Here is a 21,200-nt window from a genome sequence, read left to right as displayed (position 1 = left end):
TTGATTTTAAAATATATTTAAAATATAAAATAACGAACCTGGTGGAGACACTAACCTTGGGTAGCTGAGACAGGTACTTCTCCGAGGAGAGAAAGAATTAAACAGCTGACATAGCTTTAAGCCTTCCTAAACTCAGGTTGCAATAGGAGCGGGACAGTTTGCTGAGAGGGACAGTGAACAGCAGTATTTGGAGTAGAGGAGCGGCCTCCAGTACAATGACTAGTTAGAGGTTCTTTCGGGGATTCTCAGGGTTTCTGAAAATGGAAATGCCTTTTCATCTGGAGCACTTTTGAAAGGGACCTCAATCTATCTTTCCTCCATGCAGGGGGCTTTCCAAGCACATCATATGAAAATTACAGCAAGTGGCATCTGTCCTGTTAACAGCCCTCTCCCCATGAGTCATTCAGGTGTTCATCACACCCACAGACCCTCCACTCACACCACCATCTCCCACCATCAAAAGTATTTGTACCAGTGTGACTAGAGGCCTGCTGGATTCTCTCCTCATCCACTGAGAGGATGTCTCTTAAAAACCACGCCAAGCAGGGTGTGAACCATCCAACTCCAAGCAAAGCCTGCGCTGCCACAACTCTGCCTCACAGACTCATAGACTGTCACTGGTGGTCACAGAATTAGTCAACAGGAACTTGACTGTACTGGGGGAAGTTTTCCAGGCCTCATCTCATCTCTCAGTTCCAAAGAGCTAATCTGAGAAAGAAATTAAACCTTTTACAGTATTGCTGCTGTAAAATCAAAAGGAAAATCATAAATGTTGTAGAAAGTACAATCTTGATGCCATTTAAAATGCCATACCTTTTCAGTCAATGCAATGCCTCGGTTATATTCTCCTTTAAATCAAGTAGGTCACTTACCACTTAAAGAGATAATCTGAATATGAATACCTTCTACATTATAACACAGAAGAGATAGAGATTAAATGGATTATTTTTAAAACTTTAGAAACTTGGAATGAATAAATGGATTCCATAATATATATCTCTTTCAGAAAATTGTTTTACTTTAAAATCTCCAGTGAAAGATATTTGAAGCCCATCTTTGTTTTTACCTGTATTTGGAATTCCTGATTGATTTTTCAATGTAATCTTTTAAGAGTCTTATAATGTATTCCATTTTTAAAAAAATGAATGTTTCTTTTATTTCTGAATTTAAGATATATAATCATCTTATAAGTATAAAATGTTCTAAAAAGGATTCCAATCTAATATCTGATTTTATGGAATTAATTTTTTTATTCTATACAAACAGAGTCTTAACTGATTTCAGGGAGAATGATCTGTTTGTAATTTAACCTTCAAATTAAAATCCAGCTAGCTACAAGCTTTTAGATGCCTGCCTCATGGAGAATGAGATATTTATGAGGGAAGGCTAATGGTTAAGTCCTAAAGTCTTTCCCTTGAACAAGGACAAAAGGTTTCTAATCATTGAAATTTTAAAAAATCATTAAGGAAGGTATTCACTGGACTAAGGCATAAGGGGTAAAGAGTGGCCTTTAATGAGATTTGAAGACTTGTTCTAGAATATATGTTTTGCCAGAATAAAACATGTATCTTCTGGTGGGATTTGGAAAGGTAGATACCATACTGGGTTTATCCCCAGGCGTCAAGGTAGAGGAGAGGTGGGGAACAGTGCTCGATACAGGTGAGTGCCATAAAATGTTTATCGTTAACAGGTCAAAAGACAAGAAGAATGTATGAGGCAGCAAATGGGTATTACATCACTCTGAGTAACACCACGTATATTAGAGCTGAATATTCTAGGTACATTTATAGCCATTCTTGGTGTAAAAGATTTTTTTAAATTTATTTATTTAGGAATGGTTCATTGCCCGCTTAAATGTAAAGCAAATGTAATTTTTGGCAATCTATTTCCCTAGTTTAAATGTGTCACTGTTGATTTGCTGAGAGCCACTCACGACACAGATGAAAGGGCATATGGCCAGGCACAGAAAGACAAAAACTGCATGATCTCACTGAAATGCAGAACTGAAAGAGTCAAACGTATGGAAGCAGAGATTAGAATGATGGTTACCCACGCTTGACGGCACAGGGGAGAATTGGGCAGAGGGGAGAATTGGGCAAAGGATACAGTATTTCAGTTACACAGAGGGAATAACTTCAAGACATCTACCATACAGCATGATGACTAGTTAAAAACAATGTACTGAATACTTAAAAATAGCAGAGAGTGGATTTTAAATTTTCTTACCGCAAAAAAGTTTAGTATCAGTATGCTAATTAGCTTGATTTAGCCATTCTACAATGCATACATATTTCAAAACATCATGTTTTATACCATAAATACAAATTTATTTTCAACTAAAAAACCAAATAGCATATGGGTTAACACAAATTATTATTTAAGGCACTATATAATTGAAGCAGTTATTTCATCTAGGCTTGAGGTATTACTGTATTCTAAAACTGAATGGCTTCAAGTTCTAGAGCCACACACTGCAGGCTTAAAGTAAAAGTCTATATGGGGACCTTGAGTTTAACAGAACAGCAGCAGATACAGCGGGCCTAAGGGTAAGATACAGACAGTGGGAGAGAATAAGCAGGCTGGGCCAAGGATTAGCTTTTATCCGTAACCTCTAATTACAACTGATTATCTGTGATGTGACCATAGAAGAATGAAAATTATTTGCAATGAGAATCAGGATGCATGAAGTTACACTTTATGTTCATATTTCTGTGTATAACATTAAATATATTTATTGCTCTTTTCTCCCACAAAAGGGGAAGTGACCCCCTTTTTAAGGACCTGCTTAAAAATATATAAAAATACAGGGCAACTTTCTTGGTGTAGGAATTGCTTTATAGTAGTTGAACAGAAGTGATGATTCCATCGGTAATTCTGCACATAGACAAGTTTGATATATCTATTGAGGACATATGTAAAGTAAAAAAAAAAAAGAAAAAAAAGTTCTCATATATTATAGTCCTCAAAAATGCTGGTAAATTTGAGAAAACTGAAATAAATTTGTACTTTCCTTGGGCTGGATTTATATCAGAACATTTAATATCAATTAAACAGACAAACTGTAAGTCGCAAGATAGCTGAATAGAACCCTCCAGCAATTATTCCCAAACAGGAGCACCAAATTGAAAAATTACTCATGCAAAAAAGCACTTTCATAAAAGCCAAAATCAGGTGAGCGGTCAAGGTACCTGATTTTGACATCATATCAAGGAAAGAGGCACCGATGGGGTTAGGCAAGGCAGGCCTGCCCTACATACACCACTCCTCCCTTCCCCTCCAGCAGCAGCAAGTGGAGAGAGAATCTGTGTGCCTGGGGGAGGGAGGACACAGTGACTGTGGAACTTTGCAGTGGAACTCAGTGCTGCCTCATCACAATGGAACACAACACAAGCCAGTGCCCACTTAGCTGAATTCTGAAGGAAACACCAACCCCAGCCAGAGAGGAAGGCTGTGCCCCAGTGGTAGGAGCTTGAGATCCAGCTAGCTCTACTACCAGCTGACTACAGGTGCCTGGGGCCCAGGATAAATTTAAAAGGCAATTAGGCCAAAAGGGCTTCACAAGGACTTTCCTGGTGCTGTGCTGAGCTTGAAGCCACTAGGCTTGATTTACCTACAACCCAGTGAAACACCAGCTGTGGTGGCTAAGGGATTGCTTGTGTCAACCCCTCCCCCAACTCCAGGCAGCACAGCTTTCAGCTCCAGGAAAAACTTCTTCCACTTGCAGAAAGGAGAGAGAACAACACAGAGGACTTTGTCTGCAACTTGGGTACCAGCTCAGTCACAGTAAAATAAACCACAAAGCAGATTCTTAAAGCCCCTGATTCTAGGGCCCGACTCCTGGACAGCATTCTAAACCTACTTGGGCCAGATGGGAACCTGCTACTCTGAAGGTAAGGACCCAGTACTGGCAGGATTCACCACTTGCTGATCAATCATCCCTTGAGCCTTAAATAAACATCAGCTGTAGCCAGGCAGTAGTTGCCACAAGCTTTGGGTGAGACCCAGTACTGTGCTGGCTTCAGGTGTGACCCAGCGTAGTCCCCGCTACGACGTCCAAGGGACTACTCACATCACCTCTCCCCCAGCTCCGGTCAGCCCAGCACAGAGGGAGAGACCCTTTCTGTTTGGGGAAAGTGAAGATTGATAATGACAGACTTTGCCTGGTAATCCAGGGAATTTTTCCAGATCTTATCCAAGCCCACCAAGGCAGCACCTCTAGGAGTCTGTAAGAATTATTAAGGTACTGGGCTTGGGGCAACCCTAGTGTGGATATGGATGTAGGACCAAAGACTTAGATCGCAACACTCAATTCTCTTGGAATACATGAAAAGCCTTCTCAACAAGGACGAATCCAAACAAGCCCAGAATGTGATGATTAGAATAAACCTTTGGTTCCCAAATATCGATGAACATGTGCAAGTATTTCCATAAAACACATGGAAGTTAAATAATATGGTCCTGAATGAACAGTGAGTTAATGAAAAAATTTACAAAGTAATTCTTAAAAATCTCTTAAATGAAAGTACCACATACCAAAACCTATGGAATACAGCAAAAGTAGTCGTAAGAGGAAAGTTTATAGCAAGAAGCACCTACATCAAGAAAGCAGAAAAACTTAACGTGCACCTAATGATGCGTCTTAAAGAACTGGAAAAACAAGAGCAAACTGAACCCAATATTACTAGAAGAAAAGAAATAAGAAAGATCAGGGCAAATACAAATGAGATTGAAATTTTAAAAAATACAAGAGATTAATGAAACAAAAAGTTGGTTTTCGGAAAACATAAAAAAATCAACAAACCTTGTGATGGTTAATACTGAGTGTCAACTTGATTGGACTGAAGGATGCAAAGTATTGATCCTGGGTGTGTCTGTGAGGGTGTTGCCAAAGGAGACTAACATTTGAGTCAGTGGACTGGGTAAGGCAGACCCCCCCCCCCTTTAATCTGAGCGGGCACCATCTAATCAGCTGCCAGCATGGCCAGAATAAAAAGCAGGCAGAAGAACATGAAAAGACTAAACTGGCTTAGCCTCCCAGCCTACATCTTTCTCCTGTGCTGGATGCTTCTTACCCTCAAATATCAGACTCCAAGTTCTTCAGCTTTGGGACTCAGACTGGCTTCCTTGCAGATGGTCCATTGTGGGACCTCGTGATTGTGTGAGTTTCTTGATAAACTCCCCTTAGTTCTGTTCCTCTCGAGAGCTGTTAGTTCTGTTAGTTCTGTTCCTCTAGAGAACCCTGACTAATACAGATATTGGTACCAGTAGAGTGGGGCACTCCTGAAAAGATACCCAAAATTGTGGCAGTAACATCGGGACTGGGAAACAGTCAAGGGTTGAAATGGTTTGGAGGGCTCAGAAGAAGATAGGAAAATGTGGGAATTTTTGGAACTTGCTAGAGACTTGCTGAATGTCTTTGCCCAAAATGCTAATAGTGATATGGACAATAATGTCCGTGTTGAGGTGGTCTCAGATGGAGATGAGAAACTTTTTGGGAACTTGAGCAAAGGTAACTCTTGTTATGTTTTAGCAAAGAGACTCACATCATTTTGCCCCCGCCCTAGAGATTTGTGGAACGTTGAACTTGAGATAAATGAGTTAGGGTATCTGGCAGAAGAAATTTCTAAGCAGCAAAGCATTCAAAAGGTGACTTGGGTGCTGTTAAAGTTACTCAGTTTCATAAGGGAAGCAGAGCATAAAAGTTGAGAAAATTTGCAGCTTGACAATGCAATAGAAAAGAAAATCCCATTTTCTGAGAAGAAATTCAAGCCAGCTGCAGAAATTTGCATAAGTAACAAGCAGCTGAATGTTAGTCCCCAAGATAGTGTGGAAAATGTCTCCAGGGCACGTCAGAGGTCTTCACAGCAGCCCCTCCCATCACAGACATGGAGGCCTAGGGGGAAAAAGTGGTTATGTGGACTGGACCCAGGGTCCCCCTGCTGTGTGCAGCCTAGGGACTTGCTGCCCTGGTTCCCAGCTGCTCCAGCTGTGGCTTAAAGGGGCCAATGTAGAGCTCAGGCTGTGGCTTCAGAGCATGCAAGCTGCAAGCTTTGGCAGCTTCCATGTGGTGTCGAGCCTGCCAGTGCACAGAAGTCAAGAACTGGGGTTTGGGAACCTCCGCCCAGATTCAGAAGATGTATGGAAATGCCTGGATGTCAGGCAGAAGTTTTCTGCAGAAGCAGGGCTCCTCATGGAGAACCTCTGCTAGGGCAGCGCAGAAGGAAAATGTGGGGTTGGATTTCCCACACAGTGTCCCTACTGGGGCATTGTCTAGTAAAGTTGTGAGAAGAGGGCCACTGTCCTCCAGACTCCAGAATAGGAGATCCAGTGACAGCTTACACCGTGTGCCTGGAAAAGCCACAGACACTCAACACCAGCCCATAAAAGCAGTCAGGAGGGAGGCTGTACCCGCAAAGCCACAGGAACAGAGCTGCCGAAGGCCACAGTAACTCACCTCTTACATCAGCGTGACCCAGATGTGAGACATGGAGTCAAAGGAGATCATTTTGGAGTTTTAAGATTTGACTGCCCTGCTGGATTTCAGACTTGCATGGGGCCTATAGCCCCTTTGTTTTGGCCAGTTTCCCCCATATGGAACAGGTATATTTACCCAATGCCTGTACCCCCATTGTACCTAGGAAGTAACTAACTTGCTTTTGATTTTACAGGTTTATAGGCTGAAGGGGCTTGCCTTGTCTCAGATGAGACTTTGGACTGTGGACTTTTGAGTTAATGTTGAAATGAGTTAAGAGTTTGGGGGATTTGGGGGACTGTTGGGAAGGCATGATTGATTTTGAAATGTGAGGACATGAAATTTGGCAGGGGACAAGGGTGGAATGATATGGTTTGGCTTTGTGTCGCCACCCAAATCTTATCTTAAATTGTATTCCCATAATTCCCACATGTTGTGAGAGGGTCCTGGTGGGAGAAAATTGAATCATGAGCTGGTTTCCCCTATACTGTTCTCATAATAGTGAATAAGTCTCACAAGATCTGACAGTTATATAAGGAGTTTCCACTTTTGCTTCATTCTCATTCTCTCTTTGCCTGCCACCATCCATGAAATACTTGACCTGCTCCTCCTTGCCTTCTGCCATGATTGTGAGGTCTCCCCAGCCATGTGGAACTGTGAGTCCATTAAACCTCTTTTTCTTCCCAGTCTTACATATGTTTTTATCAGCAGTGTGAAAATGGACTAATACAAACCTTTAGCCAGACTAAGGGAATAAAAAGGGAGAAAAGTCAAATAAATAAAATTGAGATGAAAAAGGAGACATTACAACTAAAACCACAGAAATTCAAAGAATCATTAGAGACTACTATGAGAAAATATATGCCAATAAATTTGAAAACCTAGAAAAAAATGGATATATTCCTAGATACATACAACCTACAAAGATTGAACCATGAAGAAATCCAAACTCTGAATAGACAAATAACAAGTAATGAGATCAAAGCTGTAATAAAAAGTCTCCAATCAAAGAAAAGCCCAGCACCTGAAGGATTCACTGCTGAATTCTACCAAACATTTGAAAAATTAATACCAATCCTACTCAATCTATTCCAAAAAAGTCAAGGAGGAGGGAATACTTCTAATACTATGAGGCCAGTATTACCCTGATACCAAAACCAGAGAAAAGCACGTCAAAAAAAGAAAACTGCAAGACAGCATCTCTGATGAATATTGTTGCAAAAATTCTCAACAAAATACTAGCAAACATTTTCAACAATACATTTAAAAGATCATTCATCATGACCAAGTGGAGTTCATCCCAAGGATTCAAGGATGGTTCGACATATACAAATCAACTGATATGATTCATCATATCAGCAGAACAAAGGACAAAAACTATATGATCATTTCAATTGATGCTGAAAAACCATTTGATAAAATTCGACATCCTTTCATGATTAGAAAAAAAAAAAAACTTGGGACAGAAGGAACATATCTCAACATAATAAAAGTTATATAAGACAGACCCATAGCTGTATCATACTGAATAGCGAAAAACTGAAAGCCTTTCCTCTAAGGTCTGGAAGACAACAAGGATGCCCACCACTGTTATTCAACATAGTACTGGAAGTCCCAGCTAGAGCAATCAGACCAGAGAAAAAAATAAAGGGCACCAACATTGGAAGGAAATAAGTCAAATGATTCATGTTTGCAAATTATGTGATCTTATATACAGAAAAACCAAAAACCCTAAAGACTCCACAGGAAAACTGTTAGACCTGATAAGCAAGTTCAGTAAAGTTTCGAGATACAAAGTTCAACATACAAAAATCAGTAGCATTTTTTTTAAATATTTTTTTGAGACAGAGTCTCACTCTTGTTGCCCAGGCTGGAGGGCAATGGTGCAATCTCGGCTGACTACAACCTCTGCCTCCCAGGTTCAAGTGATTCTCCTGCCTCAGCCTCCCAAGTAGCTGGGATTAGAAGCATATGCCACCACACCTGGCTAATTTTGTATTTTGAGTAAAGACACGGTTTCACCATGTTGGTCAGGCTGCTCTTAAACTCCTGACCTCAGGTGACCTGTCCACTGGCCTCCCAAAGTGCTGGGATTAGAGGTGTGAGCCACCAATCCCAGCCAAAAATCAGTAGCATTTTTATTTATCAACAATGAACAATCTGAATAAGGGATAAAGAAAATAATCTCATTTACAATAGTTACAAATAAAATAAAATATCTAGGAATTTACCAAAGAAGCAAGAGATCTCCACAATGAAAACTATAAAATATTGATTAAGGAAGTTGTCTATACTTCTTGGTGACTTTTAAAAATAATAATAAATGAAGAAATTGAAGAGGACACACAGAAAATGGAAAGATGCTCATGCTCATGGATTGGAAGATTTGATATTGTTAAAATGCCCATACTACCCAAAGCTATCTATAGTTTAAATGCAGTCACTACCAAAATACCAATTATATTCTTCACGGCAAGAAAAAAATAATTCTAAAATTTATATGGAGCCATAATAGAGCCTGAATAGGCAAAGCTATCCTAAGCAAAAAGAACAAAACTGGAGAAATCATATTATCTAACTTCAAATTATACTAGAGAGCTATGGTAACCAAAACAGCATTGTACTTCCATAAAAACAGATCCATAGGTCAAGGGAGCCGAATCAGGACCCTAAAAATAAATCCATCCATTAACAGTGAACTCAATTTTGATGAAAGTACCAAGAACACGCATTGGGGAAAGCACAGTCTCTTTAATAAATGGTGCTGAGCAAACTGGACAGCCACATGCAGAAGCATGAAACTAGACCTCTATTTCTCACCATATATAAAAATCAAATCAAAATGGATTAAAGACTTAAATCCAAGACCTGAAACTTTGAATCTACTAGAAAATTTCATGGAAATTCTCCAGCACATTGGTCTGAGCAAAGATTTCTTGAGTAAGGCCTCAAAAGCACAGAAAACCAAAACAAAAATAAATAAATAATAAATGATAATAGGTAAAACAAGTTAAAAAGCTTCTGTACAGCAAAGGATACACCAACAAAATGAAGAGACAACCTGTATAATGGGTGGAAATATTTGCAAACTACCCATCTGATAATTGATTAATAACCAGAATATATAAAGAGCTTAAACAACTTGATAGAAAAAAAATCAAATAATCTGATTTCAAAATGGGCGAAGAATCTAAATGGACATTTCTCAAAAGAAGACGTACAAATGACCAACAGATATTGAAAAAAAGGTCAAATATCACTAATCATCAGACAAATGCAAGTCAAACCTGAAATGAGATATCATCTCACCCCAGTTAAAATGGCTTTTATATAGGCAATAACAAATGCTGGTAAGGATGTGGAAATAGGAGAAGCCTCACACACCGTTGGTGGAAGTGTAAATTAGTACAGCCATGGTGAAGAATAATCTGGAGGTTCCTTCCAAAACTAAAAAAGGAGCTACCATATGATGCGGCAATATCATTGCTTGGTATGCAGCCAAAAGAAAGGAAATCAGTATATTGAGGAGATAGCTGCATTCCCATGTTTACTGTAGCACTATTCACAACAGGCAAGATTTGGAATCAACCTAAGTGCCATCAGTGGATGAACGAATAAAGGAAATATGGTGTATATATATACAGTGGAATATTATTCACTCACAAAAACAAACGAGATTGTGTCATCTGTAACTACATGAATGGAACTGAAGGACATTTTGTCAAGTGAAATAAGCCAGGCATGAAAAGACAAATCCTTTATGTTCTCCCTCATATGTAGGACTGAAAATTAAAATGATTAATCTCATAGGAATATAGGGTATAATGATGGTTACTAGAGGCTGAGAAGGGTAGCAGGGAGGGAGGGTAAAGTGAGGTTAGTTAATGGGTGCAAAAATATAGTTGCATAGAATGAATAAGAATTAGTATTTGATAGCACAACTGGGTGAATATAGTCAGCAATAACTTATTATGTATTTCAAAATAGCGAAGAGAATGAAATTGAGATGTTTCTAACACAAAGAAATGATAAATGCTTAAAATGATGACTACCCCAATTGCCCTGACTTGATTATTACACATTGTAGGCCTATATCAAATCATCACATATGCCCCACTAATATGTACACCTACTGGGTACCCATAATAAGAAGACAGACTTCAATGTGATTCTACAGCAAGATAGTGCTCAAAAACTTTTATGAGTGCTTGAAATTTTGAGGAAAACCTGAAATAAATTCCAGAGCTGTGAGGTAACAACATACTTCTTCAAAGAGAAATTCTCAAGCTCCAAAAAACAGAAGTTTCAAAAACACCTCTTGACTTATAATATGATTTTTCATTGACTTCAATGTTTTATTATTTCAACAGGAAAGTTTTGAGTTGGTTAATTTTATGTGTCAACGTGACTGAGCTGTGATTTGCTCAGATATTTGATCAAACGTTATTCTGGGTATGTCTATGAGGGTATTTTTGGATACCTTAACATTTAAATTGATAGACTGAGTAAAGCAGATTGCCCTAATAATGTGGATGGACCTCATGCAATCAGTTAAAGGCCTGAATAGAACGAAAATACAAAAAGACCAACCCTCCCTCTCATAGGAGGGACCTCCTTCTGCCTGACTGCCTTGAGCTAGAATATTGGTCTTGTTTTGCTTTCAGACTTGAACTAAAACATCAGCTTTTCCTGTGTCTCAAGCTTGCTGACTCCAGCTCTTTACATGAGCCAATTCCTTATAATAAGCCTCTTTATATCTTTATATACATCTATATGTGTTTATCTATATACTTACACACACACATGCATACATACACATCTTATTCTCTGGAGAGCACTGAGAAATACAAATTAGGACTCTCACAATCATCATGGGTATCTTAAGCATTTGCCCAGGTTAATTGCCCAGCCCAGGTGATCTAGTGCCTTACCTTTAAGAATTTAATTTATTTCTTGAATGCATATATGAGTGTATGAATAAACAAACAGTCAAATGCACGAATAAATGAATGATTGATTACTAAAGTGGGTTCTCTAAATTGTATGATTCTTCGATCATTCATGACAGAATATGTTTCAAAAGGAAGTGCTCAAGTGACTAGCCTCTTTCCTGCATTTCTGGAAACTGCAGGCTGGCTATGCTGATGTGGACAAAATATCCAGCTAAAAACTGAGCAATGGAGACTATCGTTCAGATTGTTGGCCTCAATTAAGAATAGCCACTGTGTTTCCACAAAGGCAAAGCATGCACTTTATTAGGCAATTCACACCCTCTCTACTTTGCAGAACACTGAGCTGACTTGCTACTGTCTTTTTACTCTTCTCTCCTGTAACAAACACTCAGCTCTTAAAATCTAAGAGGCTGAACTAAGCAATGGAAAACACACACAAATCTGAAACACCTATTCTTTCCTTCATACTAGAAATCTGAAAAAAAATGGTACTGATTGCTTAAAAATAAAATTTAAATTGGTAGAAAAGCATACTGTTTTTGTTATAAATTCTATTAATATCTATATTGGTTACAAAGTATTAGAAACAGCAATTTAGAAATAGAGATTTCTAAGCAATCAAAAAATGCTTACTCGTCTTTCTGTGCCTGGCTTATTTCACTTAACATAACGATCTCCAGTTCCATCCATGTTGTTGCAAAAGACAAGATCTCACTCTTTTTATGGCTTAGAATAGTACTCCATTGGGTATATGTACCACATTTTATCTATTCATCTGTTGATGATGCTGTAGATAATCTCTCATTGTAGTTTTTATTTGCATTTCTCTGGTGATAAATGATGTTGAGAACATTTTCATGTGCATGTTTGCCATTTGTATGTCTTCTTTTGAGAAATGTCTATTCAAATGTTTTGCCTATTTTAAAAATCAGATTATTAGTGTTTTTCTGCAGAGTTGTTTGACCTCCTTATATATTCTAGTGATCAATCCCTTGTCAGAGGTATAGCTTGCAAATATTTTCTCCCATTCTTTGGTTGTCTCTTCACTTTGTTGATTGTATCCTTTGCTTTACAGAAGCTTTTTAACTTGATGTGATCCCATTTGTCCATGTTTGCTTTGCTTGCCTGTGCTTGTGGGGTATTGCTCAAGAAATCTTTGCTCTAACAAATGTCCTGGAGATTTTCTACAAAGTTTTTTTTTTCAGATTTGTCAATTTACTGGCATATTGTTGCTCACAGAATCCATTAATTTTCTGCAGTATCAGTTGTAATGTCTACTTTTTCATTTCAAATTTTATTTATTTTAGTCTTCTTTTTTTTTTCTTAGTTTGGCTGAAGTTTTATCAGTTTTGTTTAACTTTTCAAAAAATTAACTTTCTGTTTTATTGATCTTTTGTATTTTTACTTTAATTTCATTTATTTCTCCTTTAATCTTTATTATTTATTTTCTTCTAATTTTGGGTTTGGTTTTCATTTTTATATTGTTTATTTGAAGTTTTTATTCTTTTTAATGTAGGCACTTATAGCTATAAACTTCCCTCTTGCTACTGCTTTTTGCTATATCCCATAGGTTTTGGTATGTTGTATTCCTGTTATCATTTGTTTCAAGTAATTTTTGAATTTCCTTCATAATTTCTTCATCGACCCACTGGTCATTCAGGAGCATATTGTTTCATTTTTATGTATTTGTGTAGTTTCCTAAATTCCTCTTGTTACTAATTTCTAGTTTTATTCCATCGTGGTCAGAGAAAATGCCAGATATTATTTCAATTTTTAAATGTTTTAAGATTTGTTTTGTGACCTAAGATATATTCTATACTTGAGAATAATACATATGCTATAGAAAAGAATGTATATTCTGCAGCTGTTGGATAAAATGTTCTGTAAATATCCATTAGATCCATTTGGTCTGCAGTACAGTTAAAGTCTGAAGTATCTGTTGCTTTTCTGGCTAGAAGATCTGTTCAGTGCTGAAAGTGGGATATTGAAGTCTCCAGCTATTATTGTATCAGGGTCTATCTCTCTCCTTAGCCTTAATATTTGCTTTATATATCTGGGTGCTCTTGTCTTGGGTACATATATATTTTAAATTGTTATATCCTCTTGCTGAATTGACCTCTTTATTGTTACATACTTCTTTGTATCTTCGTACAGTTTTTGTCTCAAAATCTATTTTGTCTGATAGAAGTGGAGTGCCTCCTGCTCTTTTTTGGTTTCCATTGGCATGGAATATCTTTTACTGTGACTTTATTTTCAGCTTATGTGTATTTTATAGGTGAATTGTGTTTCTTGTAGGCAACAGTTCAATGGGTCTTGTATTTTCAGCCATTCAGCCAGTCTATATCTTTTTTGAATAATTTAGTCCATTTACATTCAATGTTATTATTGATAATGTTATTATTTTCAGCCTATGCATATTTTTATAGGTGAATTATGTTTATTGTAGGCAACAAGTCAATGGGTCTCGTATTTTCATCCATTCAGCCGATCTATATCGTTTGATTGGAAAATTTAGTCCATTTACATTCAATGTATTATTGATAAGTAAAGACTTACTCCTGCCATTTTGTTATTTTCTGGTTGTTTTGTGGTCTTCTCTTCCTTCTCTCTCTCATTCCTGTCTTCCTCTAGTGAAGATAATTTTCTCTGAGGATATGATTTAGTTTCTTGCTTTTTATGTTTTGTGAAGCCATTGTATGTTTTTCTGGTTGAGGTTTTCATGAGGCTTGTAAATACTATCTTAAACCCATTATTTTAACCTGCTAACAAGTTCACACTGTTTGCATAAATAAACAAACAAGCAAAAAGAAAACTAATAAAAGCTCAACTTAACTTTGTCCCACTGCTTAACTTTTTGTTGTTTCCATTTATATCTTATGGTGCTGACTATTTCTTGAAAAGATTTTGTAGTTTTTATTTTTGATTGGTTCATTGTTTAGTCTCTTTTTAAATTATACTTTAAGTTCTGGGGTACACGTGCAGGATGTGCGTGTTTGTTACATAGGTATATACTTGCCATGGCAGTTTGCTGCACCCATTAACCCATCATCTACATTAGGTATTTCTCCTAATATTATCCTTCCCCTACCCAACCTCCCACCGACAGGCCCCGGTGTGTGATGTTCCCCTCCCTGTTTCCATGTGTTCTCATTGTACAACTCCCACTTATGAGTCAGAACATGTGGTGTTTGGTTTTCTGTTCTTGTGTTAGTTTTGCTGAGAATGATGGTTTCCAGCTTCATCCATGTCCTTGAAAACATGAACTCATCCTTTTTAGGTTGGTTCAACATATGCAAATCAATAAACATAATTCATCACATAAACAGAACTAATGACAAAAACCACATGATTATCTCAATAGAAGCAGAAAAGGCCTTCAATAAAATTCAACACTCCTTCATGCTAAAAACTCTCAATAAACGAAGTATTCATGGAACGTATCTCAAAATAATAAGAACTATTTATGACAAACCCACAGCCAATATCATACTGAATGGGCAAAAACTGGAAGCATTCCCTTTGAAAACCTGCACAAGACAAGTTTGCCCTCTCTCACTACTCCTATTCCACATAGTATTGGAAGTTCTGGCCAGGGCAATCAGGCAAGAGAACGAAATAAAGGGTATTCAAATAGGAAAAGAGGGAGTCAAATTGTCTCTGTTTGCAGATGACATGATTGTATATTTAGAAAACCCTATCGTCTCAGCCCAAAATCTCCTTAAGCTGATAAGCAACTTCAGCAAAGTCTCAGGATAAAAAATCAATGTGCAAAAATCACAAGCATTTCTCTACACCAATAACAGACAGACAGAGAGCCAAATCATGAGTGAACTCCCATTCACAACTGCTACAAATAGAATAAAACACCTAGGAATACAACTTAGAAGCAATGTGAAGTACGTCTTTAAGGAGAACTACAAACCACTGCTCAAGGAAATAAGAGAGGACACAAACAAATGGAAAAACATTTCATGCTCATGGATAGGAAGAAACAATATTGTGAAAATGGCCATACTGCCCATAGTAATTTATAGATTCAGTGCTATCCCCATCAAGCTACCTTTCTTCACAGAATAGGAAAAAAACTACTTTAAACTTCATTGTTCAGTCTTTCTACTTAGGATAAGAGTAGTTTATACACCACAGTTACAGTGTTATAATAGCCTGGGTTTTTCTGAGTACTTACTATTACCACTAAGTTTTGTACCTTAAGGTGATTACTTGTTGCTCATTAATGTCCTTTTGTTCTCATTGAAGTACTCTTTTTAGCATTTCTTGTCGGATGAGTCTGGTATTAATGAAACCCCTCAGTTTTTGTTTGTCTGGGAAAGTCTTTATTTCTCTTTCATGTTTGAAGGATATTTTTACTAGATATACTAACATAGGGTAAAAGTTATTTTCCTTAAGCACTTTAAACATGTCATAACACTCTTCCTTTCAGGGCAGCAAGGTCTCCCAGGCCCTGGATGGGTCCAGAAGTGCAGTCTAGGAGTCAAAGACTAGAGTCAAAAAACACAGAAGTCTACAGGTAGAAGTCTACCTGATATTCTATTGTTGTGACTGAGTGGACACTCAAACCACAAGATGCGGTCCTTCCCACTTTTCCCTCCCCTTTGGAAAGGCAGAGGAGCCTCACTCTGTAGCAACCATCACCATCACTGCTGACCATAAGGAGTACTGCCAGACTACCACTCATGTTCCCTTAAGGTCCAAGGTCTCTTAAATCAGCTTGCAGCAAATGCTGCATGGCCTGAGAGTCACACTTCAGGGCAGTAGGCTCCCCTCTGGCTCAAGGCAGGTCCAGAAATGCCATTTAAGAGTCCAGTCCTGGAATCGGGGACCCCAAGAACCTGCTTGGTGCTCTACCCTGCTGTGGTGGTATAAGTACCTGAAGCCAGCAAGTCTCAGACGTTCACCAAGTCCCTTGATTTAGAATCTGGGTATCACTGCTGATTATTCAGAGCCCAAGGGCTCTCCAGTTAGCAGGAGATACATGCTGCCAGGACTGGGTCCTTCCTTTCAAGGCAGCAGCTTCCCTTCTGGCCCAAGGTGTGTCTAGAAATGTCTTCTGGGAGCTAGGTCCTGGAACAGGGGCTTCTTAACTCTGACTATGCCCTATCCTGCTGTAACTGAGCTGGTATCCAAGATGAAAGACAAAGTCCTCTTCACTCTTCCCTCTCCTCTCCTCTCCTCAAGCAGAAGGAAGGGGTGTCTTTTGGAGCTGTGAGTTGTGCCACCTCTGGGCTAGAGGAGGAGTAATGCCAGCACTCCTTTGGTTGCCCCAGCTGGTGTCTCAGTATGTCACATGCCCCCCATGATCCACCGTCTCTGGGCATAGTTTAGCCCTAGGACTTGCCTATGAGTCGAGTCCTTAAGGTCTAGACTCCTTTTCAAGTTTGCTTATGGACTGAGAGCACTTTGGCCCTTGGTGGGAGGTTTGCAGGCACTCCAGTTTGGGATCGGCACTTTGTAATCAAATTAAAATGCATTAAAGTCTTAAATGTAAGACCTCAAACTATGAAACTAATAAAAGGAAACATTGAGAATCTCTCCAGGACATTGGCCAGGGCAAACATTTCATGAACAATACCCCATAATACCAGCAACCAAAGCAAACATGGACAAATGGGATTGCATCAAGTTAAAAAGCTGCTGTAAAGCAAGGATACAATCAACAGAGTGAAGAGACAACCCAAAGAATGGGAGAAAATATTTGGAAGCTATTCCTCTGACAAGGGATTAATCACTAGAATATATAAGGAGCTCAAACAACCCTGCAGAAAAGAAATCTAATAATCTGATTTTTAAAATAGGCAAAATATTTAAATATTTCTCAAAAGAAGACATACAAATGGCAAACATGCACATGAAAAGGTGCTCAACATCACCGATCACCAGAGAAATGCAAATAAAAACTACAATGAGAGATTATCTCACCCCAATTCAAATGGCTTATATCCAAAAGGCAGGCAATAACAAATGCTGGCTAAGATGTGGAGAAAAGGGAATCCTTGCACACTGTTAGTGGAAATGTAAATTAGTATAGTCACTAAGGAGAACTGTTTGGAGGTTTCACAAAAAACTAAAAATTGAGCTACTATATACTCCAACAATCCCACTGCTGGGTATATACCTAAAAGAAAGAAAATCAGTACACCAAAGAGATATTATTTGTTGCAGCACTGTTTACAATACCTAAATTTGGAAGCAACCTGAGTGTCCATCAACAGATGAATAAAGCAAATGTGGTACATATACACAATGAAGTACTATTCAGCCATAAAAAAGAATGAGATCCAGTCATTTGCAACAATGTGGATGGAACTGGAGATCATTATGTTAAGTGAAATTAGCCAGGTCCAGAAAGACAAACATCACATGTTCTCACTTATTTGTGGGATCTAATAATCAAATCAATTGAACTCATGGACATAGAGAGTAGAAGGATGGTTTACCAGAGGATAGAAATGGTAGTGAGGGATTGGGGGGAAAAGTGGGGGTGGTTAATGGGTACAAAAAATTTAGAAAGAATGAATAAGACCTACTATTTGACAGGACAGTAGGGAGACTATAGTCAATGATAACTTAATTATATATTTTAAATTAATTTAAATAATGTAATTGGATTGTTTGTAACTCAAAGTATAAACACTTGAGGGGATGAATACCCCAATTCTCCATGATGTGCTTATTTCACATTGAATGCCTGTATCAAAACATCTTGTGGACCTCATAAATACATAAGCCTACTATGTACCCACAAAATGTTGAGGAGGATGTGAAACATCCTTATACACTGTTGGTGATATTGTAAGTTAGCACAGCTGTTTTGGAAAACAATATGGAGGTTCCTCAAAAAAACTAAAAATAAAATTACCATATCATCTAGCAAACCCACTTTATATGTATATGCCTTTTTTAAAAAAATAAAATTATGTTATTTGTGACAACTAGAATGAACCTAAAGGACATTATGTTACGTGAAATAAGCCAGTCACAGGGAAGCAAATACCATATGATCTCCCTCATGTGGAATCTCAGATAGTTGAACTCATAGAAGCAGAGAGTAGGATGGTAGTTTTACAGACAGGGGATGGAGGGATGGTGTGGATGGAGAGTTAATGGGTACAATGTTTCAGTTATATAGGAGGAATCAGTTCTGGTGTTCTATTGCACAGTATGGTAACTATAGTTAATATTAATAACTTAATATTAATATTAAGGTATTGTAGAGTTCACAAAGCTAGAAAAGAGGATTCTCATTACAAGGAAATGATAAATACTTGTGATTGATATGCTAATTATCCTGATGTGATCATTCCACTATGTATGCATGTAATATCACATTGTATCCCATAAATATATACAATTATTATCAATTTAAAATAATATAAACCTAAAAAGAAAAAGAAATTTAAAATAAATAAAATAACATGGTAAGACCTGTATTTAAAGTTCTGGTCCAAATATAGCAATGATTTTGATCATTACAGATGTTACTACAAACATTCAAACTGATACCTACTGAGAAGCACTCTAGGCTAAGCAGTTTGGAAATTCTACATCCCCTGGAATGCTTCAGTGCTTCTGATGAAAGCCCTGACACCTGGGATTCCTGTTGTGAGGTCTTAGGTGAATAGTCCTAACTGCAAGACTAATACTGGACACACTCAGAGACAGAGTTCATAAGGTCACCCTCACTTTTCCACATCAGGTGGAAACAGAAAAATGAAATTATTACCTTTCAAAATATTTGTCTGCTTGAATTATTTCACTCTTACCCCTAATTGTAACACCAACTATAATTTATTTGCTCCAGAGACAAAATCAGGTCTTCACATATCCTTGAGGCAACTCTCTGTGTTGTATGCACACGCGTGCGCGCGCGCACACACACACACACACACACATTCATTCTTTGCTCAACCTTTTCATTATTTTATTGTCTAACTCTTTCATTATTTCATTGCTCTCCAACTTGAGGACACTTTCAAGACTGTCAAGCAGTTACCGACTTCTGAGTCTTTATCATCAAAGCAAATGAAATAAATGACAGTTTCCTGCCCCGACACTTCACCATATGGTATTGATGCAGTGACTAGCCACAAAATGCCAGATGGCCCCAAGATATCAGTAATTCAAGAATAACATCATACCCACTCAGAATATATGCATAACTCCTCCCAAAGGGTAGTACTACTCTTAATTATAAACTCCTCTATCCAGTACTGAAGATTTATGTCCAAAGCCTAGGACATATTTGTCTAAATGTTTGGACATTTAGAAAAGAAATATCAAATACTCATGTCATATTGTGTTGTGTCATTGAAAATGCTTGTGTTAGAATATATCCCACAGGTGTCTCTGGGGGATGCTAAATTATCTTAAGGCTAGTGTGGAGAGGATATCCAGTAGAGAAACTCCCTGGAGAATAAAAGCCCTTATAGATAGAAAATCTCCTTCCAAATGGAACTCATTCATGTTCATTTTACACAGCTAGATCAGGAATGTATTTCTATGAAGGCACTAACTGAAAGTGGAAATCTACCAAACTGTTAATTGATTTTTATACTGAATAAAATTCTTTTACCATAACTATTTTTATTACAATAATTAGGAGCAGTACAGGTCATGACAAAAAATATTACAAATTTCAGATCACTTCATAGCATGAAGTTATTTTAAATGCTTATACTCTTATAAACACTTGAGTTAATTTTAATTTAAAAATGGTCATTTTTAATGTTTGATATGGCCAACATTCCTAAGTCAGCACAACAAAATGATGGAAAACAACTGGGTCACACTGCATATGTCCCACCAAAAATAAAAAATAAAAGAAAAAAGCACAATGTACAAAATGTGCATGTTTCTGTTGACAGTATATGAAAATAGTTAACATACATGTTACAGGTAAACATGACATATTAAGAGATAGCACTAGTAAAAAATTGGCATGCAAAAGAAAATGCAAAAAAAATTCAATATGACAACACAAGACAGTAGAATTGGTAACTTTTGGATAAAATATTTACAATGAATAAAATATTAACATAGTGTATGCTATACAACTTTGCACAAACCTTCCAAAGTGAATTTATGTCATTGGGAAGAGACCAAGAAACCTTGGACAAGAATCAATATTGATTTTCCAGGAATATTTCAGGGGAAAAAAGTCTGGGTTGAAGCAATCTCCTTTGTAAGATGAACTGCAAGACCCATACCACCATATTAAAATGTTGCCACTACCATCTCAGAATTGTGATTGCCAGACACTAACATTTCTGCCAGCTAATCTAAATTTTCATTAGTTGAGCTAAAGGAATTTGTACAGAAATTTTTTTTTCCAAGACATGAAAATGAAGAATTCAAATGAATAAAAATGTCCTGAGGTGCACTGCAGGAGGAAAATGGCCAAAGTGAAATGACCGATACAGGGTCTTTAAAAATTTACCATTGTATAGCAAGTTGTACGGTAACGCAATATATTGTCATTGTCACCAAATGTTGAATGATAAATTATTTTTCCCTAAAGTTCCCACTTTCCCTTTCCTATCTCTTCAGCCAATTCAGGCAAATAGTCCATTCTGAGTTCTTTCCTGAGGATGCAGATGTGACAGGTAGGGTGCAAAAGAGAAACTTCCCCTAAGGCTCTGATTTATATGTTTCCAAAAATCTTAAAGCTAAAAGGGGATTATTTTAAGGGGCAAAAATGAATTTGGGAGGAAACTATCAAGATGTGAACAGGAAGGGATTTTCCCAGAGGACTAAAAACA

This window comes from Theropithecus gelada, chromosome 3 (genome assembly GCF_003255815.1).
Source record: "Theropithecus gelada isolate Dixy chromosome 3, Tgel_1.0, whole genome shotgun sequence".
In the NCBI taxonomy this organism is placed as follows: Eukaryota; Metazoa; Chordata; class Mammalia; order Primates; family Cercopithecidae; genus Theropithecus; species Theropithecus gelada.
The sequence above is the reverse complement of the archived record's forward strand: the minus strand, read 5'-3'. Positions refer to the sequence as shown.